Raw genomic sequence first — 26826 nt, forward strand, 5'->3', positions numbered from 1 at the left:
CATGCCAGTTATGAGTTTAGGGTCCATCGCAGCTAGAGGCCAAATATATATTTGGGATCAGGGCAGCAAGACGAAGGCATACCTTGGTCTCAGTTTGTTATGGCAGTCTTGGAAAAGGAGATCTACAGAATTCTCAATGGAAGCATAGTGCGGAATCTGATCCAAGGTGGGAAGTGCTCCAGAGTCACCCAGGGAGTATCAAAGGGTGTGTCCACAGCCAATATAAGCAAAACCACCTCTTCTGCCCATTGTCTTTGCCTGGGGGAACTATATTTACCATCAAATAAAAAGTAGGAAGGCTCTTCAAGTGTGTACTAACCTTTCCCTATTAATCCTGCACAAGGTACCCAACTCATGAATTGCCTATATTTGTAGTACTACACTTGTCATCTACTCTCTGTTAACTGTATATATCACTATTGTATATATTGTTTTGTTCAGTGTGTCTTTAAGGCAATGAAATAAAATGACAATGGAGGTAAAATTTTGATATCTCAATCTACGAATCCCCATGTCAGAGTCTCTGTTACATACCTGCTACCCTGGGGTTGCCTCCTCACCTGATATAATCCCTTTGAGGACCAGGCTTAATTTAAACAAGTAGTTGGTGGTAGTCTACTGTACTGATAAGGCTCTGTTTCATCGGGGTAAGTGAAAGTGGACTTTCAGCCATCGGGTTGGGAGGAATGTGTTGTGCCATACCGGAGGTTGTGTGGACAGCTATATCCCACTCCCTGTGCCTCTCGAAACACGTATGTTTGGGGTGTGTCTATGAAAACAATAAATAATTGACCCTGTGTACCCTTCAGGAGTCTGAAACGTTACATCACCCATCCACTGTTTAGGTGATCTTGGTCTGATCTTTGTGGCCCCCACCAACCCTCCTTCAGCTCTTCACCAAAGTTCATGGCAAGGAAGAGTTGACAATCAAGTATGATGTATGATAAATACTTGTAAATAAATGACATTAAGGTCAGGGCAGGACAATCTCCTGAGGTTAGGGATATGTACGTGACACAGCAGCTTTCTTGATCACCGACACCTTTATAAAAAATGGTTTATTAAAAATTAAACTTAGAAAGACCCCTTATGTTATGGCTTTGTCATTGCGAACAAGAAGTTTCCTCTGAATAAGCGCCCATGTGGTAACCCTATTGTATTGAGTCAGCAGGTGATATTTTATTTTTAGTACTAGCTCATGTACAAGATAAGTCTTCCCATATGTTTTACTTTGTAAGTTGCTTAGGAACGGCTTGTGTTTTCTACTTTCAAAGATTGTATGAATCAATTTAAAAAACTTTTTTTTTTTTTAAATATAAAAGATTGTGGATCTTGAGCTTATTACAGGGTATGGAAAGAAAAAGAAACACACAGTCTAGTACAGGCGGTCCCCTACTTAAGGACACCCGACTTACAGACAACCCATAGTTACAGACGGACCCCTCTGCCCACTGTGACCTCTGGTGAAGCTCTCTTGATGCTTTACTATAGTCCCAGACTGCCATGATCAGCTGTAAGGTGTCTGTAATGAAGCTTTATTGATACCCCTTGGTCCAATTACACCAACAATTTTGAAACTCCAATTGTCACTGGGGCAAAAGAAAAAAAATTGTCTAGAACTTCCATTATAAAATATACAGTTTCGACTTACATACAAATTCAACTTAAGAACAAACCTCCAGACCCTATCTTGTATGTAACCCGGGGACTGCCTGTATATAGTTTTTTCCAATTTCCTCTACGGCTGACTCTGTACTGACTCTGCCTAAATAGAGAATGGCATAAACAGCACTGGACATTTAGAAATGAGCTTTAAAAATTCCTTTAGTTCCACCTTTTTTGTTATAGTTTTATATACAATATAGGGGTGGCCACTGCTTTGTAGGACAATATCCAAATTATACAAAAAAAAAAAAAAAAAAGATGGAGAGCATTTCATATTAAAGGTCAAAACACTTTTACGTGTAATACAAAATAATTACCCAAGAAGAGACATAATTTTTCTACTTTGGATCCAGTTAAACAGTTAAATTTTTGGTTATTTACCAGTTTTCGCTGGGAATATACATATAATATATATCCCATCACTGAATCAGACCACCAGTGTTGCGGATATAAATCTAAACCACATTCCTCCTCCAATTGCCGCTGTTGACACCAGCGTTTGGCAGAGATTATCAGGAGCTTTTTAGAAAGAATTGTCATAACAGAGCAACTTTTTTTAAAAAATATTAACTATATTAAGGTATATATGTATCCAAATAAACAGCATGTCTTCTTCTTTAGTATAAAGACAAGAGAATAAATGGAAAGAAAGAAACAGTACAAAAAAAGTTTGGGGGGGGGTCCGATTCCAGGAAATTGGTGTAAAAAAATAAATACATTTCACCAAACATAAAATGTCATAGTCCAGTGATGGCGAACCTATGGCACGGGTCATTTCTGTGGGCACTCAGGCCATCACCCCAGGACAGAGTTCCCCAAATAGGGCCAAATCCACCAAATCTTCCTGCAGTCCCATGCAACTTAAGAGATGCTGCTCTCAGCGCTATTTTAAAGTGAGACTTTATTGGCTGTTTGAAACTGCAAGAAAAGTGAGAAGGTGTTGACAGAACTGCAATACCTTTTGAGGTCCTCATTCTAGACCCACCATTCCTCCGCTAGAGAGAGACCCTGGAGAGAAGCTACAACGAGAGTCTGAATTTGCCCTCCTTATTTCAATTGTATTGATGGCCTCAGGTGCTGATACGATTGAAAGATGTGGAAGAACAGGTAGCAATAAGTTACTGCTTAAAATGCCATGTTGGCACTTCACGGTAAATAAGTGGATTTTGTTTGTAGTTTGGGCACTCGGTCTCCAAAAGGTTCGCCGTCACTGTCACGTCACTGTTGAAAATATGGACATTACATGTTCTGGTATTTTCTAGTAAATTATTAGCAGCTTTAGGCACCATTAGTTTAATACAACCACCTTCAAAAATTTGCCATGAAATGTAGGAATCCAGCCATGGCCCAAAGAAGCTATTAAAAGATAACATAGCCCTGCTGGAGAGCCGAGTCCATTGTTCCATACATAACAATGCAGCTCTGTTATCGATTGCTTCAGTTGTTTCAGCTATTCCATTGTCCATACAGAATAGGGCAGTCTCCGCAGGCTGTGGCTGATTTCCTCAGTAAATGAAATATTAATATACTCTGCTTTACCGCTCATAGTTCTTTAGACCATATCCACTTTTTGAGGGCACAGATCACTAAAAGCCATTTTTTTTTTTTAAATGAAGTTCCTGTATTTCCTTTTACAAAAAGAGTAAATTGAGGCTACGATTTGCTTTCACCGATGCCTTACAATAGAATGAGAACAAAGGTCAGGTTGTACCATTCACTGAACAAAGAAATGACGGTATATTCATATTATTTCACATAATAACCAATTCATTGGAATTAGCTGACTGAGAAAAAAGTGAAAGCTGCAATGATTCCAGAATTATCTATTTATCAATCTATGGAGGAAATTGATTATTATTTTCATTTATTAGAACAGATTTTTTTTAATCCTGTTTCTAGATAGGGCCCTCTGACACCCCCTAATTGTCAAATTATTTATTAGCTTGAATCACTCTGTCTATAGAAGGATCTATTCCTGGGGACTGAGCCAGGGCCGGTGCCACCACTGCTCAGACCCAAGCAAGTGCCGGGGCCCAACCATCCATTGGGTGAGAGTGGCTGTATCTAATGAATTCATAGGGGGCTGTATATAAAATAACCATGAGGGAACTGTTTGTTATGATAAACTAGGGAATATTTTAGGTAACAAAAGTTTCTGAATTTTTAAATGTTGGCCCCCCCGAGTTCACTGCAAAGGGGCCCACTGAGCCTCTCTCGACCAGGGACCTACTGAAACCTGGAGCCGTTCCTGAACTGAGCCATCTCTAGGACTCACATTCAATCACTAAGAGACGGAGGTAGCCATAGTGCTGTGCCGGCAATTATGGACACTCCAGCAGACAGTGAAAGGAGCAGCAGGACGCACGCTCGACCTGCTGCTCCATCAATTACTGAAAATGGGACCCTTGTTCCTGTGATCCAGTGGATAAGGGACACAATGAAAGTTTTTAAACACCTTTTTCTTCTACTGAGCTTAATTCGCCACATCTGTGTTATAATATTGTTTGCCAAAACTACTGATCCATTCACAGACTGAACTTCTGAGACCCCTCTTCTTGTGAACAGTGAAGGTACAAGAAATCTTGAAATGGTCTTTTAAGTCTCATTCTACATGTGATACTGGACCTGACCGAATAATCAAAAAAAACTAACGTTATCAAAACAACCAATCAAAAAAGGCCTTCGACAGTTCATTTCCAGAATAGGAGGCATTGATCTTTCCTATAGCCTCTGGTTTTATAGGCAACTACTGCGTGTTCCTGAACTCTCTCTGGGTCTGTGGAGATTTATTTTTCAGAAATCTGAAAATAAACCTTCACAAAGCAAAAAAAAAAAAAGAAAACATTGTATTTTTGGCTGGAAATAGAAGCAAGGGCATATTCACATTTAATCTTACCAATTCCAACATATAAAAAGATACCAGAATCAGCATAGAAACACCATAAACTTTCCTCCTATTGGTTTCAATGGAAACCCAATGTGAATCCAATTCAATTAGCGCAGAGTTGCAGCACCTGGGCACCACTGCATTACAAGTGATGGAGCTTTCAGCTCCGTGCTCTGTATAGACGGCGACTTAGGACCTATCCAGAGGATGGGTTATCAGGATCAAAAATTGGCAGGGGGACCTTGAAAGCTCAACATATTGAGAATATTACAGAGCAGCAGTAGCTGAGCAGATTAATATAAAGTTTGGAAGAGTTCCAGTACAGATTGTGAGTTTTTAATTTATATTTCTGTGGTTTCTGGGCTTACCGCTCATTTCCAAAGGGCCCCCTCTGCTAACACTTTGATCTTTTCAATGTTGTAGACTAAGTACGGAAAATTCAAGAAATATTAAAAAAAAAAAAAAACACAGCAAAAAACATTTTTCCAACAGGAATCCCTTCAGGTCAGTTTGCACTGTGAGAATGAGTTGTAGCCACTGTGTGTATATTCTGCGTGAAGGTTGAATAATACTGCCATATTATGCAGATACACTATACAGACGTGGAAGAATGCAAGGTATCATCAAGGAAAGCAGCGCACACAGAGGAAAGAAACATGCTACCCCACTCACTTATAGTCAATAATATTATCAATAATATCAGAATCTTACAGATGGCCATATCATGGATTCAGTTTAGCAGCACCACATGGCACTCAAGCTTTTTGTTCTGGCCAGTTCAAGCATTAGCTTCAGAAGAAGCCCACCCCTGCTCCCTGTACTGATATTTATGATACACAAGCTGCCGGACAGATCACTCCCCTGTAGGAGAATATTAACCTTTCGATACCAAAACTGGAAATAAATACAGAAGATTCAAAAGAGGAGGGCTCCTGATCTGGGAACACAATAAGTTTTTAGTGTGTAGGACTGGGATCAGAGCTAAACAATATTATAGAAGTATATACCATGTCATGTTAGAAAACCTGTCTAATACATATTTAGCGGGAAGAAGAGGGTAATATAGAAATATAAAAAAACATGGTCGTATCCAAAGACAACTCTCATTTCCAAGGGACCATATGACTACATTTAAGGAAAATTATCTGCATACAAATGCATTTTGTTAAATAACATCCAATTAAAGAAATGTATGTACGGTATATACAGCAAGTGAATTAACTCTTGTATCAGGGTCTGTGGGTTTGTACATGGCTGTACTTCGCTTCTGTACTCAGTTTAGAATACATTCCCAATGTAATTGGTTCCTTTTAATCTAAATAATAAAACAGAATTATACCATCACTGATTGAGACTTTGCTGAATTTTACTATAGATTCCTGCCATCTCTGCAAAACGTTTTACGGTTACACAAAAATAGGCTATGTAGTCAGCATTTCAGCTTATATAAAGAAATATTAACACCCTAGAGTAACATTTCTAAAAATGGATAAGGCCGGGTCAGCAGAGATTACATTTGTTGCCTTTGAAAAATTAAAACACTTTGTCTGACCCGCAGTAGAGATTATGATATAAATAAAAGGAAACTTTCTCTGGCATCCATGAGAATTAGAAATGGATTTGGAACCGTTCCAGACTGATATAAAACTATATATTGTAGATCATGTCATAATATGTCATAGGTCACATATACACAGGACATATGAGCTGCGGACAAATAAAGCCTGCCATACCCATTAGATTGGCCCAATATTGGAATCTCCATATACTCCCTAAGTGAGAAGTTACTGAGTCGGGTCTAGGGGCAACTGAAATTGTGTACAGCAGGACGGATAGAGACGGGTTGGACTTATATCTGGGAAATGCTGCATTTTTGTTAATAACAGTGAATTAGAGGTGTTATTTTGTTATGGGGAGTACATACGTCTTCGTGGGAATACCCCTTTAAGAATATAAAAGAAGAGTGGATTCTGCCAGAGGGAGCACACACCTGTGTTTAATTGTACTTGGTTTACAATTTTTCATCCTGTTGGTAAATGTCCTTTAACTTTAATTGGATTGTTTGCACTCCGCTTATGTGAACTGTATGAAGAATCTCTTTATGTGTATAGTTTTGTCCAGGGGCGGACTGGCCATAAGAGCCACCGGGATTGGTTTAGGGCCGGTCCTGGACTGGTGGGGCCGGTGAAAAAATAAAAACACATGAAACTCACCTTTCCGACGCTGCTCCCCATGCTTCATCCAGTCCGGCCGCGGTGACAACAACGTACACGCCAGCGTCGCACAGACCATGACGTCAGCAAGGAGGCTCTTTAGAGGGATGACTGACTGACTGACTGGCTGCCTGGCTATATACAACGGGGCCGGGTGCATGTGCTCCTGGGACAGTGGGCCAGAGAGGTGAATGTGCTCCTGGGACAGTGGGCCAGAGAGGTGAATGTGCTCCTGGGACAGTGGGCCAGAGAGGTGAATGTGCTCCTGGGACAGTGGGCCAGAGAGGTGAATGTGCTCCTGGGACAGTGGGCCCGAGAGGTGAATGTGCTCCTGGGACAGTGGGCCAGAGAGGTGAATGTGCTCCTGGGACAGTGGGCCAGAGAGGTGAATGTGCTCCTGGGACAGTGGGCCAGAGAGGTGAATGTGCTCCTGGGACAGTGGGCCAGAGAGGTGAATGTGCTCCTGGGACAGTGGGCCAGAGAGGTGAATGTGCTCCTGGGACAGTGGGCCAGAGAGGTGAATGTTCTCCTGGGATAGTGCGCCAGAGAGGTGAATGTGCTCCTGGGACAGTGGGCCAGAGAAGTGAATGTTCTCCTGGGATAGTGGGCAAACGATGGTGTGCATGCTCCTGGGATGGTGCGCAAGCAGAGGTCCCATTAACGCCTCACCACGCGTCATAGATGCGTGATGAGGCGCCATTACCCCCAAAAATAATTGCCATGCGTAAAGTTACGCTTGGCAATTATTCCCTATAGCGCGCAGTGTGTGCTGCATTGTGAGTGGTGAGTGTGAGCAGTGTGAGTGAGTGTGCAGTGTTGTGTGCTGTGAGTGTTTGCAGCGAGTGTGCGCGCTGTGTGAGTGTGCAGTGTTCTGTGTGAGTATGCAATGTGTGCTGTGTGTGCAGTGTATTACCGAAATTTTCATACTCCTCGGCTAAAAATACTTCTCAAAAATGGTGAGAGGAGTATTTTTACCCTTCTGGAAAAATGTTAGTGCGACCTCTGTGCGCAAGAGAGTTGAATGTTCTCTTAGAATGGTCAGTAAGATTGGTGGATGGGTGGATGGGTGAAGACAATGTTCTTAAATGGGGTGGTGGGTGAGAAGGGATATATTTCTGCTGCAACATTTGTCGTTATAAATGACTTGAACAAAAAAAAAAAAAAAAAAAAGTAACAGATTTTCTTTAATTTAGAACATGGATATTCAGTTACTATAAAAATATCTTCCTTGCATGAGATGCTTTCAAAAACAAGAACTTATTTAGAATTTGTTTTTTAGGATTTTTTGTGTGTGCAGAACAGGGAAGCATGTGGATATTAACAAAAACACAAGAGGAAACCACTGTCAGTCAGAACAATATGAGAAGAGACTATTCCTCTAGTTTTACAAATAGTATTTTTAACAAAGGGAAATCATAGACTGCAGAGGAACCAGACTGAAAAAACAGACACCTAGACCAGTCACAGCAACAATATGCAGAGAAGTCCAATGTCACTTGCAACATTACATGTGTGTTAATTGGGATTAATAAAGAACATTAAGAATATATCAGTCTTCTCAATAATAATAATACCATATATACTCGAGTATAAGCCTAGTTTTTCAGCACAGAAAAATGTGTTGAAAACCCAAACTCGGCTTATACTCGAGTCAAAAAATATATCTAACGTCACCTTTCCAGCTACCCCAGCTGCTGGCTATATGATGGGGCAGGGGGCTGGCTATATACTGGGGGATATGGGCTGGCTATATACTGGGGGGCAGGTACTGGGTATACACTATGGGGCAGGGTCCGGTAGGACCAGTGCATTTCCCACCCTTGGCTTATACTCGAGTCAATAGGTTTTCCCAGTTTTTGGTGGTAAAATTAGGGGGCTCGGCTTATACTTGGGTCGGCTTATACTCGAGTATATACAGTAATTCCTTTATTTATATAGCACACACAGATTCTCTATTTAGTTTGCTGCAATGACACCACTTCCACCTCGATTCTTTGCCATCCCAGTGCTGATATCAATAAGACCCCAATACTGAGGCCATACCGAGATCTGAAAAGTTGTAGTCTGTCTGTGGAGCATGATAATAAATCAAATAAGTGAGGTAAAATGCATAAAAAGTGAAAATAACCCATGTATGAGAATAGGAGAACACTGATACCAAAGTTATCAATTTTGTAGGGCTAGGATTGGGCCAACAATAGATATTGGCATGAAAGTTTAACATTTCGTTGTAATATGGAATTTGATATGATTTGTAGTAGTCCAATAAGCAAAACTATCATAGGTATATGAACTTACCTCCACGAAAACCCTTCTACAGCTGTCGGTGCATGAACCTACCGAACCTTTTCAATTGATTTGCAACCACGCAAAAGAGGTTATACTACGAGAATCAGGTTAATATTAACCATTTTATTATATGTTGACTTAAGAAATGCTTTATTATTCAGTTTTGCTCACCCTACAATAGGATATCAGCGCCTTCTTGTGGGTTTTATTAAGTACATGTCCCAATTAACCTTTGTGTCTACGCTGGTGATGATGAAGAGACAGAACTACATAATGTGTCAATTTAATCCTCTGACATTGTAAGAGCGTTGACTGCTGATTAACAGCTACCTCAAGATGTCAACTTCCCGGAAAACATATCCCTTAATAATAAATCCTACTGGTCAGTATGCCAAGGACAGGATTTAATGGTGCAATATGGAGTATGATCAGGGAACAGTTCCTAAATTTGCTAGGACAACTGTTCTTTCATTTAATTAGCGTCTAGTCTCTTCTACGACATCATTTATTGATTCATCCGGGCACCGTTGCCAATCTGTACCACGGAGCGAGGCTGCCAAAACGAAAGCCTCTTCTAAATAATAAAGGATTTTATTTGCTTTATGATTCGCTTCAATAAAGTCAAGAAAATGTGATAGAAAAATATTGTAATTGGCACATTGTAAGGGATTAAGAGATGAGACATTAACAAGTCAATCCCTTCGCTCTTAAGAAAAAGCTTTTTGGGAAGATTTACATTTTCTGGATAAATGGCCGCTTTCATGTGTGCAGGTCTGAACAATTATTGTGATACCTGCGGATATTAGATATGTTCTATGCTATAAGAGATAAATATGGTCATGAATACAGAAATGATAATGTACAACAGGAAACTGCACATTTCCAGTAAATTCCATGGTCTCGTTATCGGTCTCATTGTTGTGAAGACATTTTATGCATGTACAAGGAAAGCTCTCGGTGAACATGTAATCCGTATACTAAAGCGTCATTTTCCAACACAAGGTTTAAAAAAAAAACCCACAATTCTGGCATAAAAAATTGGCTTTTGTAAGTTTGCTCATCTACATAAATATAACTACTGGTGGGGCCATCTATATAGCAGATTTTGAGGGGTTGACCACTGTTCTTAATGGATATACACTCACCAGCCACTTTATTAGGTACACCTGTCCAACTGCTCGTTAACACTTAATTTCTAATCAGCCAATCACATGGCGGCAACTCAGTGCATTTAGGCATGTAGACATGGTCAAGACAATCTCCTGCAGTTCAAACCGAGCATCAGTATGGGGAAGAAAGGTGATTTGAGTGCCTTTGAACGTGGCATGGTTGTTGGTGCCAGAAGGGCTGGTCTGAGTATTTCAGAAACTGCTGATCTACTGGGATTTTCACGCACAACCATCTCTAGGGTTTACAGAGAATGGTCCGAAAAAGAAAAAACATCCAGTGAGCTGCAGTTCTGTGGCCGGAAATGCCGTGTTGATGCCAGAGGTCAGTGGAGAATGGGCAGACTGGTTCGAGCTGATAGAAAGGCAACAGTGACTCAAATCCCCACCCGTTACAACCAAGGTAGGCAGAAGAGCATCTCTGAACGCACAGTACGTCGAACTTTGAGGCAGATGGGCTACAGCAGCAGAAAACCACAGGGTGCCACTCCTTTCAGCTAAGAACCGGAAACTGAGGCTACAATTTGCACAAGCTCATCGAAATTGGACAGTAGAAGATTGGAAAAACGTTGCCTGGTCTGATGAGTCTCGATTTCTGCTGCGACATTCGGATGGTAGGGTCAGAATTTGGCGTCAACAACATGAAAGCATGGATCCATCCTGCCTTGTATCAACGGTTCAGGCTGGTGGTGGTGGTGTCATGGTGTGGGGAATATTTTCTTGGCACTCTTTGGGCCCCTTGGTACCAATTGAGCATCGTTGCAACGCCACAGCCTACCTGAGTATTGTTGCTGACCATGTCCATCCCTTTATGACCACAATGTACCCAACATCTGATGGCTACTTTCAGCAGGATAATGCGCCATGTCATAAAGCTGGAATCATCTCAGACTGGTTTCTTGAACATGACAATGAGGTCACTGTACTCAAATGGCCTCCACAGTCACCAGATCTCAATCCAATAGAGCAGAGGTAGGGAACCTATGGCTCGGGAGCCAGATATGGCTCTTCTGCTGGCTGCATCTGGCTCTCAGACAGATCTTTAATAAATAGTGATGGCTGCTGTGTGTCTCTTAGACTGATCACTGGACACAGGCAGTGATTTCACCGCTGCCTGCTTCCTTTGTACGACCCAGGCGCCATCTTCTAAGCCTGGGTCAAAGAGAAGGGAGCGCTAGTAAGTGAATATTCTTTTTTTTTTTTGCTGTGACTACCTATCTACTAGGGGAATGTGCCGTGGCTACCTATCAACCTGGAGTATATGCTGGGGTTACTTACCTACTGGGAGTAGGTGCTGTGGCTACCTTTCTACTGGGAGTATGTGCTGTGGCTACCTATCTAACGGGAGTATGTGCTGCGGATACCTATATACTGGGGGGTATGTGCTGTGGCTACATATATACTGGAGGGCATGGGCTGTGGCTACCTATCTACTGGGGGAGTGTGCTGTGGCTACCTATCAACCTGGAGTATGTGCTGGGGCTACCTTTCTACTGGGAGTATGTGCTGTGGCTACCTTTCTACTCGGAGTATGTGCTGTGGCTACCTATCTAACGGGAGTATGTGCTGCAGATACCTATATACTGGGGGCATGTGCTGTGGCTACCTGTCTACTTGGGGCATGTGCTGTTGCTCCCTATATACTGTGGACATGTGCTATGGCTACCTATCTGCACACACGCTGGTCACCGGGAGGGGAGACAGCAAGTGGTGAGTTGAGTGAGCTCGGAAAGGGGCACCGCCACAGAGAGGGGCACAGGTGTGCCTGGGATCCAAGACCTAGATTGCAGGGGCACCTCTGACACTGGGACTACCTATCTACTGGGGGGCATGTGCACATGGTACGGCTCTTCCGGAATAACATTTTAAAATATGTGGCGTTCATGGCCCTCTCGGCCAAAAAGGTTCCTGACCCCTGCAATAGAGCATCTTTGGGATGTGGTGGAACGGGAGATTCGCATCATGGATGTGCAGCCGACAAATCTGCGGCAACTGTGTGATCATGTCAATATGGACCAAAATCTCTGAGGAATGCTTCCAGCACCTTGTTGAATCTATGCCATGAAGAATTGAGGCAGTTCTGAAGGCAAAAGGGGGTCCAACCCGTTACTAGCATGGTGTACCTAATAAAGTGGCCGGTGAGTGTATATTGCATTAATAGTAATGCGCTGCTCTCTTGATATGAAGTGATATAAAGTAAAGCCTCCTGGTTCAGAAATGTCCTGTCCATACAACGTCCACAAATGGATGGTCATGTGATCTTATCTGTCCATAAAAAATAGTTTTAGACAGTTGAAGAAATTCCTGTTGCACGCCTAATAAAGGGGCCATTGCAGTCCGAAAAGCCTGCTTTTAACATCTAATATTTCGGCTAGCCATTAAAAGGTATCACAGTCTCAAGAAGGTTATTTTTTTTTAACCTATCTGTCCATGATCACTCTGCCTTCCAGGACATTCATTAGTCATGGACAGTTAGGATCACATGACCCTCCATCTGTGGCCATTTTATGGATAGGAATTCCTGTCTGACGAGGTAAAATACATTTCTGAACAAGAAGAACGTTTAATAGATGTATATTGGTAGATTACTTAAATATTCTACCCCTCCCACCCTTGCATATTACAAAAAACCCGATGTGGACAACCCCTTTAACAAAAAATGTTTTAAAGAATAGAAGGTTTTAACTTCACTCCATTAATCTTTAGCACATAAAGTGGGCTGACGGACTTGTGGTCTATGTTCCAAATTTAGAAAACAATGGGGGACATGTATCTTTATTTTGACTTTCTTTTTGCAGTTTTTTTTTAATTTTTTGGGAATTCTTAGGTGCATTTTTGCGACTAAGCAAGGATCCTAAAAAGTTCACCGGGGTGTGTATTCCAGTGTTCCTAATGTATCTTTCTAAGATACTCTTTGATTCTTTTCTTTGATTTTCAACATTTTTTAAAGTAGATACTTTTAAGTGCACATCCAAGTAGAACTGACCCATGCTTATTTCCACATATGAACGAATAAGTCACAAAAAAAATAAAAAACAAACAAAACCCAGAGACGTCGAAAAAAAAAAGTTTTGCATCACAACTACAAATTTAGAATTTAGATTCATAGCACTGATAAGTAAGCCACTGCAGCCAACTTTAAAAAGGGGCAAAAACAAATGATATATGTGCCCCCATGCATTTGATAATGATAATGATATTTGTCACCAGGAATACTGATTTTGAAGATTTCCCTTAAAGTTATATCTCCACCTGTAGGTAGTCTTTCATACACATTGGTGTATGCAGCAGCTTGCCTATGAGAGTGTCTGCACATGTACCTCTCTGAAGTGGACAGTAAATCCATATCATTTAACTTCCAGATTTTCCAGTGGGGAATTAAACAGTTGAAATACAAAATAGCTGCATAAAAACTTATTGGAAACATGCTGATTTTACCTCTGTCTTGATTTCGTTTCACTTGATCTGACGTCATTAAATTCACTGTTATTAACAAAACTGCAGCATTTCACAGTTATAAGTCTAACCTGTTTCTATCAGTCCTGCTGTACACAATTTCAGTTGTCCCTAGATACGACCCTGTAACTTCTTACTTAGGGTTGGGCTGCCATCTTGGATTTCTGTGTCTGCTGTAGCCCCGCCCCCTGCACGGAGCTCTGAGACACTCACTGATCACTTCCTGCCAGGACATCATGAGGAGAGAGAGGCTGCAAACTACAAGCTACAAGAAGATGAGTGATCTTGGGAAAAAGGGAGGCAGGAACATATCTGCGAGATGTAGCAGTGCTCACAGTGTAAAAGTCTGTCAGCTTCTGTGTAATCTTATGCATCTCTGATCTTTCATCCATCTGTGTGTCAGTGTGTTAGTACAATGTCAGAAGCCAGATAAAAGTGTATATACACCTGTACCCGGATAATGTAGCCACATTGTCACCCAACAGAACTAGAGATGGATCATAATGTGTCCCAACCCACCATGGAATATTACACTGAGGAGTCTAGGGATTGATAGGAGCTAAAACAGCTATAACACTGAGTTACATTGTAAAGTAAGGGGATAAAATGATCTTTATTGTGTTAACATCACTAGGGGATTGAAATGTGAGAATGTTCTTTTGTGGGAAAACCCCTTTAAGGAATTATAATTCCCAATAGCCAGGTATGCTGGGAGTTGTATTTTCTAACAAGCTTCTGTATTTGAGAGTTTATTTTTGTTGATGAAATTTTACAATTGAAAAATAGACTATTTGAAAAGTAACTCCTTTGTGCAGCCCAAAATAAATATAAAGTGTCATAGTTACATTTTCCATATGCAAAATGCCGAAAAACTATTTAACAAAAATTAACCTTCCATCAAATAGGTTATATTCAAATTCACTGATCACTGTGTGCACTTTCCTTAATATACTCCCAATAGACTCTTGCTACCTTCCCCTCCATCATTAGTACATGTAATGCCCCGATCTGCCCTGCAGCTTCCATTCTACCATGTCACCCATCAGTATGAAGCTGCTGATCCCAGCCCTGGATGCTACTTCAGGTGTTGCTAATCGTTTCTATATTGTCTGTGCATATCAATCTCTCCTTGCACTCATTTCAGGTCTCCAGCTACTTGGGCAGAACTGGGCAACGCAGTCGCACATATTAATTATTCTGCACACAGATGTTCTGCTCCCGGGCCCTGTTCTACAAGCTGTACAGAATCTCTGAACATAGCTATAATTGTTACAGCTCTGCTCTGTAGGGGCAGCAGATGATGGCTAAGGATGAGGCAAGACACTTAGGCAAAAGTTTGATAAATGCATCAAGAGATGGGAATTGGCATGCCTAAAGGAAAACAAGGGCAGAGAAAGCAGACATTGATCTCATATTTATGCGGTAACAAAGAGATAATACCAATACCGCACATACCTAGCCATTTTAATAAAGATTCCATTAACGCTTTAAAGTTCCAGCAAGTTATAAAAGTTTACCTGGCTCTCTGCCAGCAAGGTCAAGCGAGTTGTGGGGGTGCCAGTCTAATCAAGTCATCCTACCCCATGTCTAAGTAAGCTGACTATAGGCATGGCGGAGCAAGGTGAAGGAAGGGAAAAGGAGTGAGAAGTATGAAGGATGATTCAATGAGGCAGGGCCTGTTGCAGCTGATGCCTCCATGACTCACTTGAGTTTGCTGGCAGGGAGCCAGGTAAAAACTTTTATAAGGTACTGAAACCATGAAGCAGGGCTATTAAAGCACTATTGGAATCTTGTATTAAAAAAAAAAAAAAAATCAAACCCTTCATCAGGTAGGAATACAATATCCTGATGACAGGTTTCCTTTAACAGAGGTCCTCAATAGAGATGAGCGGACTTGATGTCCTCGTTCGGGATCTGCCGCCCAGCCCAGATGTGTGGGCTACTAGTCATGGCTATGATTGGCCAGGGGGACCCCGACATCAAGTCCACTCATCCCTAGCCCTCAGCACCATTGTATAATTTTAAAGTCAGAAGTGAAGGAGGGTTTGGTTGCTGGACCTGAACTCTTCTTGCTGGATGACTTCTTTAAATGCTACAATGTAAAAGATGTAACTAAGAAGCTAAGTAATATGGTTGGAATGATGTAGGTATCATATATAACAGATGACAATTGGTTAAATCTGCTATTTTTTGATGGTTCTACCATCCTCACATGAACGAGTGATCTCTCTACTTATGGGTAGATAAGGATATAGCAAGTGGGAATTCAACTACGTTACATTTGTTCTCTGCACACATAACTTGGCATTCACATGAATGGATTAAGAAAGAGAAAGTTGTCAGCCAATAGTCCAATTAACCCAACCTACATGGAGTCTAACCTTGACTTGTCCTCCTATGCAAAATATTGCCTGGTGTCCAACCATTTTTCTTCACTCCTGCAAAGCTTCCTGGGAGATAATAAGTAATTATCTTATAATCTGATAAATTTACATTCCGCTGAAACTAAAGTCTCTAGTCTTGACTGTAAAGTTTTAGGGTCAGTGGAAATTCTTAAAACTTGTGTACATACATACACAGCTTCACTTAACACATTAGATTTTGGTCTGTCTTTTACCAGGACTACTCTTGTTACTTAGTGTTCAGTGAAGTTTTTGTTACTAGAATAGTTTATGTTTCAAGAACCACAACACTGTATACTTCCTCCCACAAAATTTCCACTACTCCACTGAGAAACACCAGTAAGCTTCTGTTAGCGGTTATATTATCTGATGTCTATTGTTTTATCATGCAATTTTGGTTTATTTATCGTTATGACCGTTGAGAAGTGTTTTACTATATTAGACTTTGTTCCCATTACCTCTAGAAGATTTGACAGAAAGAACAGTACAGACTGCAATACTATTTTGGCTATAAAAACAATACTGGGACATCAATACATTCAATGACAATGGGGTCAATCCACATCCACTGGGATCTATACAAGAATAGAACTGAAATAGTTATGAATTCTCTGTTAGGCTGGGTTTACGCCATAGTCAATAGAATTTTTAGTCTAACTCTGATTAGAAAAGTAATAGAGAACAGCACTAAACAGTCCATGCTATCATTCTAAAGTTGGCACCCAACTCTCCAGTAGGGAGCCATCTTGTTAGGGACCTATTCTACGAATAGGTCACAAATATGAAATTGAAGGGGGTCCAATATACTTCACACCAACAGATCAACTGTTTTTAGCAGCTAAACTAAAATAGAACAAGAATCAGACAGCTGTGTTATCAATGTAGTGGCTAAAAATGATCATATTAAAGTATCACAGGGTTCCATCCGTAAAATACAGACCACAATGACTGGAGGAGAGGAGTAATATTTCCCTCCACCCTACCCCCAATCACAGGAAATATACATGGATTTCATCATCTAGTATGATTTGCATTTCTGTCTTGTCTACAATTTATTGGTTTGGGCACAAGGACTTAAGGCGTCTCTACTGCAAAGAATGTTTTGCAAAGGCTGGTTCCGATATTCCTCCACATATCTTTGTAGCAAATCAGCCTGTGTGTCCCCTGAGCATTAAGATTTAAAAAAAAATATATATCAATCTCAACAGAACGGGTTTCAGTCTGGAATATATGAGAGCTTGCTGGTGCGTCTGGATAACATACAGTGAAAGTACAAGCAACTACAGTTTGAGGAGTTTCATGAGGTCGCTGTGCCAATTGTGTATTGCTATCAGCAGGTGGATCAGAGCTGGATAACATGTACACACAACTCAAGCTTCCATGGCAGTCTCCCAATGCCTGTTGTGCCAACGTATTAAAGGGTTTGGCTCATTACTCATTTAACAAAAAAAATTAATAAAAAGGAACCTTTTACCACTTTGCTCACCAGCTGTCTGCTCAAGTTTTTATATCCTCATATTCCATATGAAATTGAATGCATTGATCAGCAGAATCAATGAAAGGCATTCACCTTAACTGTGAACAGTCTCTACATATTCAAATGTTCTCTTTCAATGACACAAGCTTCTACATGTCAGGTACAGTACAATGTGTTTTTCATGTTTTATAAACTATAAAGACAGTGGGAAAATTATGTTCTTCTAGATGTGCGATGTCGGCTTTCTAAAGTTGTTTCTTCATTTGAAGAAGGTAAAATCTGCTGTAGATTCAGAAGGTTACAATGGTGCAGTCTATTCAAAATCGCTACGATATTTAAAGGACACCTACCAATTGTTTTACTGATGGTAGACTGCCCTGTGTTATGTCTTCTAGGGAATGGAACAGTTTTCATTATTTCCTGGAATGACACAAAATCTCCAGAAAACGAGTTTAAAACAATATGCAAAAGAGCTGGATTTTTACAAGCCCACAACTTTAAGAGGAAAGCAACTAAAACACTCCTGATTTTTCTGTGATATTCTCTATATGCAGTGGCTTAGTCTCTGTTATGCGGTTTACGTTAAAAGGTTTGTATCAAGTATTATTGTTATTCTATAATCTGATATGTGGGGGAGTCCAACTTCTAGTTCCTCCACTTATGAGAACCCCCATAGACTGTTAATTTTAGTGTCAAGTGCTCTGCTTGGAAATTTGTAACGCACCCTTACTCTTCAAATTGAGTAATTTGACACATGCAATCGATCCATCAACTAGTAAGAACTGGACACCAGGGTGTACAGGGCACCGTTAAGAAGAATCTTATAATATTATAGAAAACTATGATGTTGTGAGTCTCCGGTCTTTGAAATCTGGCCAACCCACAGACTGTCTCTACAGCCCGAACATGGTTGTGTGACTGATGCCTTGATAGATCACTTTAGACGGATTCTTCGCAGACAGAGGAGGTTACTTAACATTTGTTGAGAGCTTGCCGAAAAAAATTACTACAGGCTGATACTTGTCTAAATAAGTTTTCTATACTCACCCCTCCTAACCATACGTGCATAAAATAATTATGAAGAACGGGTACACTACCATTCACATTGCTTTTGTTAGGCCAAAAGTTCAATTTCTCCTTTACAAATGAAAGAACGTTTATTATGAACAATTTGTCACAATGCCATACCACCTCCGTCCACAAACCTTTTGTGCTCTAACAAAGCTTGACCAGCCACAAAGAACTTAAGAAGTTCTAATGAATGGTAAATATACAAATAAAATATTTAAGAAAAGTCTAAAACATCACTTGTCTCATGGTCAAGGTTGCAGCAAAACAAAACAAACAAAAAAAACACACACAAACAACACCCAACAAATGTACTTTTGAGCCCTAGCAGGAAGCTCAAGAATCATAAACAGAAAAAAGAAAGAGAAAAAAACTAATGTTGATATACTTAGAGGAGGACCACCGATCCAAGGGAGAAAGGCTAAAAACTCCTTAGAATCCATAAAAATATAGCCTATTCAACTCATTTATTTAGAGTGTATATAAATCAAGTTGGATAAGGTCCCCCACTTTTTGAACACAGTGTTCACACCTTCACCGCCCCCCCCTGAAAAACGCAGCACAACGTGCAGAAGAGATCCATACTGTTCAATCTATGGATGGATAAAAGTGGATCCATAGTGTAGGTCACCGACGTAACTTGAGTAAGAAGAATCTTATTTTAGAATACTCACAAACACAGCTTAAAACCTAAACAGTTATCCAGGCACCACACGGCTCGGCCCAACCCTGGGTTTTGCTGATCAAGACCCCTTCCAGCGCATGAACACACACCCAGCCCAGAGGCTCAGGCATTGTAATCTATGTGTGCTATCTATAGCATTAGTAGGGTTTGAGTAGTGATTTTAAAGTTTAAATTATCAGTCCAATCCCCCTCTCCTAGGTTACACACTTCACTAATGGCATAACTTTTAGGTAGGAAATGGAAGATATGAGGGTGAACAAGGTCAATCTTGAGAAAAGTCAGCCCTCTAGCTTTAGAGCCTAATCATTCAAAGAGTAGTATAACTAAGGCATAATAATTGACACTTTTACAGGAATTCAGAAAAACTAATATCAATGTTCCCTTTTATTAGTTGTCGGACCTGGAATGCATTTACTTTGTACACATGAAAATATGTTGAGATACAAAATCTAATAAAATCTTCTCCTTTCAAAAATTTGATGAGACCATGATAAAGATCGCTGCCGTCTAGAGATTACATATTAACTGGCAGCAGAGCCATGTCCAAACACTGCACCCTGAATGCATGCCAGTCAGCCAAAAAGGGAAATAAAACGGTCTAACAGTTCAGATTGCAGTTGACAGTACACATAGAAATAACATAGGAAGGGCAGAGAGTAAACTTGGATATGTCAATAATTCATAGTTGCCAACTCTCCTCAAGTTCCTTCCCTGTAGGTAAATCTGCAGGGCCGGCAGAATGCTCCCACATTTTATATGCAACATGGTCATGTTAAAACGGATGTGACCGGCATGTTTCATGCCCAAATCACAGATAACCAATGTGTGGTACAATCAACCAAGGGGCATGGCATGCCCTAAAACAACATGAAAAGGAGTCCGTAAAATACTTCCCGCCGTGCAACCATAATCTATCTTAAAAGTATTGGCTTATGGAATAGTTTGTGTTCTCTCCTCCCTTCTCCATAGACTTTCGAGTACTCACTTGTAATCTCTGTGAGCTGCAGTCAGATATTAGTTTAGGTGTTGGGGCGTATGCCCAGAGAACCCCTTTAACAAATGAAAATTTAGAATAATTCTAAGAAATGTTTAAAAATAGTATCACAGTGTTTTGCCTCAAATACCAGCAATCGAGAACAATCTGATGAGAATTTTCCATTTCGTAATGTACACAAATAATGAATTCTCAGAACAATCCTACAGGCTCTGGCCTGTATCCACATGGGAGTCTACTATGTCACAACAAATCGGGATCTGAATTGAATATTTTGTCTTTGTATGTAATGTACTAACAATTGACAAAGGAGGGAAGGGAGTTCTATTTTTCTCAGGAAACAATAGGCTTTTTTTGTGAAAGAATCTTGTAGACATAAGGTCTAAGAGCTGTCCACATGCATCCCTATGGAAACGCTGCTATGAAATACTTTATGATACATTGTTAATAATCTATTTCAATGGTTTGTGTTACTGCAATGGTTTTACCCTTTATATCAAAACCAAAGAATCATAAAAGGGTAAATACATTGAATTAAAGGAGATATCGAAGCATTTAAAAAAAAACAAAAAAAAAAAAAACAGCTGATTTATTTAAAGGGAGATAATACATATTAATTCGCACAATCTTGGAAAAGACCATTGTTGATAATTTTTAAAACCTAAATGCTCAAAAATGTTGCATTAAACAAGTCAATACAAAAAAACTTTCTAATACATCTTATCACTTGTTTTGGCTATCATCATTGTTGTTTTTTGTTGCAGAATCAGAACCACAACATCACCAATCACAGCTGAAAGCTTAATGAAAAAAAAAAAAAAATTAAAGGAGTTGGTCGCTATTAAGAACATGCAATCCCCTTATGGGCTCCAGTAAATCTCTTGTCCATAGGCTGCAGGTCACGTGACCCAGCAGAACTATCTGGAACTTCCTGTGAGGTCCAATGTTCGTCGGATTCCCAGCGAATGAGGAGACTGAGCTCATTACTGTATGCATGTCCCTCTGTGAACAACATTTCAATGCCACTGGTTCATACAGTAATGAGAGCACCCCCCCCCCAATTCACCCGTCGTTCGCAGTATGTCACAGGTCCCAAGTCCTACTGCCGATGGTTCATATGACCCATGGCTCCTACAAACAGAAAAGCTTACCAACGTAAGTACAACATGGTGACCCTATTAGGTTATAAGTAGGCAATACCTTTAAAAATGACTGGTAGATATTACTTTACATACAAGGTGCTTTCTGGCGTGTTTTCTAGTGTACACAATTAAACTGGGGCCTTACACGATTGGTTCTACGCCATTAAATCTACTACCTGTAAAAACAAAGTATTTTATTATGCATGTTTTATGTTTTATTTTTGTCCCTTGAAATGTCACAAGGGATTTTTTCAAAGCAGAAGTATTGTTCTACACACACTCTTTGACGGTTACCACTGAATACAAATGATTATAGGTAAAGTGACAGTCTATTCCCAGCTGTATAAACTTATCACAAAACAACATCACGTCCTAATACCAACAGAACACGTATAGATGTCCTCACATTTCTCACTAAGCCACAGTAGACAACTCCCTCCCCTCTTATCTGCACTAGATTGTTTCCTACAACTTATTCACGAAAGAGAATTTATCAAAGACTGTGTTTGTTCCTGGAGTGAAGGGTTTTGTTAGGTCTCTGGTATTTTTCATGGAACCCCATTATTGGTCATGGAAAAGTGGGACTTGTTGGACTCCAACAGATCCTGCAAAGCCTTCAGGACACCAGATGAAACAAAAATCATAAAAGGATTGTAGAAGAAATTATATATTACACAAAGTCAAATAAGCAGTTTTCAGTGTGTATACATATCTCCAAATAGGTTGCAGGATCTTTGGGAGATTAACGTCAACGATGTAGTGTGTATGGGTTCTCCCGACTATCCTCTGATGACAGATATTAGGGACACAAGGATAAGGTAGCGACTCCTTTCATTCAGTAAATATGCACTTTCTAACGAGGATGGGATCCCGAAGCGAATGAGCATCCATTGAATAAACAATAGCTATTTAATGTGTATGGGGGACTATTAGAAGAAAACTAGAAAGTCATCCCTGCATGGAAAATAATGGACAACACTGATGGCAAAAGACCAAAATGGAGCTACTTGTGTGGATGTAACAACTGACGCAACTTTAACTATGAACATTTATGTCAATGCAACAATCCAGCCATATTTTTCTATGTATCCTAACTCAGTTGAAGTAGGTCATGGCAGGTCTAAAGAAATAGCTGGGAACACTAAGGGAAAGCCAAGAAATCTCCACATTGAATCAAAAATGAAAACTTAGCAAGCCAAAATAAATCAGCTGAAAGCCCAACAATGCTCCGCCAAATTCATAAATGGGATTAGAAAACAAACACGCTCTGTACCTCATCCACCCGACCCACACACATAACACTGTCCCAGCGGAATGACAAAAGTAAACTTTACACCCTTCGTTCCAAAGCCTTCACACTGCATATTCCCTCCGCTATACAAAGGTCCCTCCGCTCTTCCAAGACTCTCTCACCCCCATCTTCTCGTAGAAAATCATTCACCACAAGTCGTCTTTGTGTATCTCAGCACTTAACTAACCCATTGTCTTCTCCGTCCCAGCTGGGCAGCACATAAATACACAGTCATGAGAGACAACCGATTATAGAAATGGAGCTTCACAATAACCTTCTATAAAGACAAAATACTTTATGGCTACTAAGCAAATAACAGCACCAAGTAGTCTAGCTACACTCAAATTTCTCCAAAAGTGAAAAAAAAAAAAGCATTGTGTAGTGAAACAGATAAGGCGTTCTGTAATACCTTACCAGTTTTCTAGTAATGGGTCCTTTCAGAGAAAATTTAGTGTTTAGCTTTGTGAAATTAACCTCCTCTGCAAAAGAGGGCTGTGACATCTGGTGCGCATGGTTTTGATATATCTACCCTGTGTGTACCACCCAACACATCCACATTACACAAGGATTGAAGTCACTTGTAGATAAGTCCCAGAATCAACTTCTGCAAAGAGCTTATATGTTCTCTCTGTGTTTGCATGGGTTTCCTCCGGGTCCTCCGGTTTCCTCCCACATTCCAAAAACATACTGGTAGGTTGATTAGATTGTGAGCCCCTTTGGGGACAAGGACCGATTTGACAAGCTCTGTGCAGCACTGCATAATCTGTGTGCACTATATAAAGAATTATTATGTTCATTCAAACTAGCTTTTCTTCTATTTCCTCGAAACTGACTGAAAATCTTGTAAGGTGCACTTGAGGAAAAACTAATATTATACACAACTGAGGTCCCAAATGACCAGAGTGCAGTTAAAAGAAAAGACCCTCAGTGGTATCACTGAATAGTTTTTAAATCTGATTAATAGGCATCCAAATACTCTCTGATCATGAAACTATAAAGCAAAATATGCGGTAAGTGTAAGTCTTGCATGAGGCACACAGTTATGTTATCCTGACAGGACGCAAACAATTGGTCAGTGGTCCATTGTTTGCGGACTGAGTGTCATCTGCATGTGAGCTGCCATTGAGAGAGGGAAAAAAAAAAAAAAAAAGACTGCCTTAGCGACAAGCACAGCCTGGAATAGGAAGAGCCCCAAAATGTGTGTCCCGGTTGTCAGCTCACAAATGGGGCCATAGAATCTGCAAAGGACACATGCCCTACTTTAACAAGTCATAGACCACTAGGAAACAGAGACTGTAAGAAGAAGAGAAAGTGGGGAATGATTTAGTGCAAATAGGGACCTGACAACAGAACTGACTTAAAGGGAACAAGTCATCTCAACCATCAATACTAAACCTCACACAATACCTTGAAGACCGATGCATTCCAATGTTTCTTAATCAGTTTCTGTCCAGTTCCAATGTTCTCATTCCTCTTGCTTTCATGACTGTAGTTAGTCAAGGAGGCGGGATAACTCTCAGCTCCAGTCAAGGTCCCCCGATGGCCTTGTCCTACTCCTTCAATGTGGAAGCATTGACAATGTGGAAAACGGACAGAAACCGATAAAGAAACATTGGAATGCCTCCACATTGAAGGAGGAAGCAGAGGCCAGCGGGGGCAGGAGAGCTTGACTGGAGCTGAGAGCAATCCCGCCTCCTTGACTTCATGCAGTCATGAAAGCAAGAGAAATAAAAAAGGCATTTTTAGAGAACATCGCAAACGGACAGAAACCAATTAAGAAACATTGGAATGCCTCTACACCGGTCTTCAAGGTATTGTATTGTTTTTAATAAAACAATTTGTTTTTTCTCCAGGTATTTTCATGCCTCAGTTGCGTTTTTTTGGATGATGCTCCCACACTTGGCCATTCAAGTGACATAATCTAGGAGTTTTTAATCCGTTTTACAAAAAAGACGGATATAGATTAGCACTATAACAAACATTTTAACCACTGAATATGCAAAATCCTGAAAATTTCATACATATTCATGTATACAACAATGAATTAAATTTTAGGGTATAACCAGCATACTGGATGTTTATTAGGTTACTTTCTGCTGACAGGTTCTGTGAAATGTCATGTTGAATAACTGGAAAAAACATTTGTTATATTGCTCCTGATACCAAAAACATTCACTTCTATGACACTTCATACTTTAGAAGAATAGCAAAGCCTAGTTAACATAAAGTGAAACAGTCACCGAAAATGTAATTGTAGCTGCTGACAGGTTCCAATAGCTGATTTTAAAATTATCTAGGTCAGCATTTCCGTACTTTATTTCACAATACCTGGCCCCCACTAGCAGAATGCTGTGAGTCCTGGGGGTGGGGTGGGAGGTTCCAGCTGCAGCTTTTGTGTGCATGTGTCTTGTCTTGTCTCCATCACACTCACCCAGCTCCCTCCCCACTTCCTGTCATGTGGATTGAGCAGGTAGGGAAGAGGGCAGGTGTGGTTTAAAGGAAGAATACATGAGGAGATGGAGACACAGGAACACATGTTTCTGCCCCTCATACACTGGGACTCGCCACCTGTGCTAGCGGAGAGCCAGGTCATATAAAATAAAGTTTTATAAGGATATTGAAATGATTCCAATTGCTGACAAAGGAATTTTACAAAGGCTATCGGAACCTGTCAGCAGTTTTAAATTACATTCCTGTTGACAACATCGCTTTAAATTGTCAGTAACTTTTCAACAAACATACTTGCATATTTTATCAAAGAAATGTGGCTGTTCCTCTTCTTAGGCCTAGTTCTCACACGTGATCCAACCTCTCATTATTACTTTCAGTTGCTTCTGTTGGTTTCCATTTGCACAACTTCCATTGCTCGAGCAGAAAACTTGGACAGAAGCGGCACAGCGATTTTTTTCCATTTTAAAGAACATTAGTAGCCCAAAAAGACGCTAATAGAAGCCATCAAATGAACTCTAAAATCAACAAACATTTTAACAGAACCTCAAAGACTTCTGCTATTATTGATTAATCGATGGAGGAGAATATCTGAGAACTGAATGCAGGTGTGAACTGGGCCATATTTTAGTTTCTCTCTGAAATTTCTGCAGAATTTAGTCTTGTTAGAATAATATAGAGAAGGTCATTGTGATATCAGTTTACATAGAAGTTTTGTAATAAAGGGTTAGGTGAGGAGAGAGTCACAGCAGCTAGGTCCCTACTCATTAGCCATAGAGGCCAGATACAGATAGAGGCTGCGGAAGAGAAAACTTCTATAAAAGAAAGTTTACATAACCACTTGAATTCCAAAAATACACACCGGACTACAGTTACAGATAGAATAACTGTGATTTGCAAGGAATGGTCCGGTGTTTATTTGTTCTCTATAAAAGCTTTGGGGCTAAGGCATATGGCAAAAGTGTTAACATGCTTTAATATGTGCACTCTCACAAATGTTCCTATCACACAGGATACAATCAGACCATTAGATAATTGCAGCAGATGGTTGTTACACCATATGTATGGCTAGTTATATACTGCAGAGTCCATATGGTCTATGATTCATTACAGAGGGATGCAGGAGTGGAAAAAAACAATAATATTACTCTGCTATAGAGTCAGCTACACACACACACACATCATTGACAAACCATAAAATGAAAACATTTTATATCACATTAAATTGTGTACATACCAGATCTTACAAGCGGCAACATGTCCAACACAGATCTAGAAGATGTTATACTTGCAAATGATCTTCAATTACATACAGTGGAAGCAGATGTCATAGCTGCACATGCTTCATATGGAAGGAGTGGAACTGCTGTACATTTCACGTATGAGACCGCTAAGATTGGAAACAGATGCTGAGCAGGGAAGGTATTTTTCATCCATTACTTAATGTGAAAATATCAGTTCTGGAAAGTGAACCATTCACCTCAGTCCCCACCTGAAAAAATCCCCATCCATTTACATATTTGTACTCACATGATTGCATTTACAAGAAATCTGTATTACACTACTGGAGAGTCATTACTTCTATATCATTGTGTTGCATTTCAATTTTTAAACCCGTTTTAACCCTTAGCCCCATGTAAATT

At 40.2% G+C, this 26826-nt stretch overlaps 1 protein-coding gene and 1 long non-coding RNA gene across 4 annotated transcripts in view; one reads left to right on the forward strand and one right to left on the reverse strand.

Annotated features, from left to right (window-relative positions):
* LOC140104045 (uncharacterized) overlaps positions 1-26823 on the forward strand; it is a 218363-nt gene extending 191540 nt beyond the window's left edge. Inside the window, exons 6-8 of one of the 2 annotated variants that reach the window (XR_011850235.1) lie at positions 17951-18144; positions 21067-21457; positions 25564-26823. This is a non-coding gene — a long non-coding RNA (uncharacterized lncRNA). Of the gene's footprint in view, positions 1-17950; positions 18145-21066; positions 23426-25563 lie in introns of those variants that run through there. The other variant, XR_011850234.1, reaches the window with a different exon arrangement.
* DIPK1A (divergent protein kinase domain 1A) overlaps positions 1-26826 on the reverse strand; it is a 92683-nt gene that overhangs the window by 21775 nt on the left and 44082 nt on the right. The window lies entirely within an intron of this gene.

Source organism: Engystomops pustulosus, chromosome 10 (genome assembly GCF_040894005.1).
Source record: "Engystomops pustulosus chromosome 10, aEngPut4.maternal, whole genome shotgun sequence".
Lineage (NCBI taxonomy): Eukaryota > Metazoa > Chordata > Amphibia > Anura > Leptodactylidae > Engystomops > Engystomops pustulosus.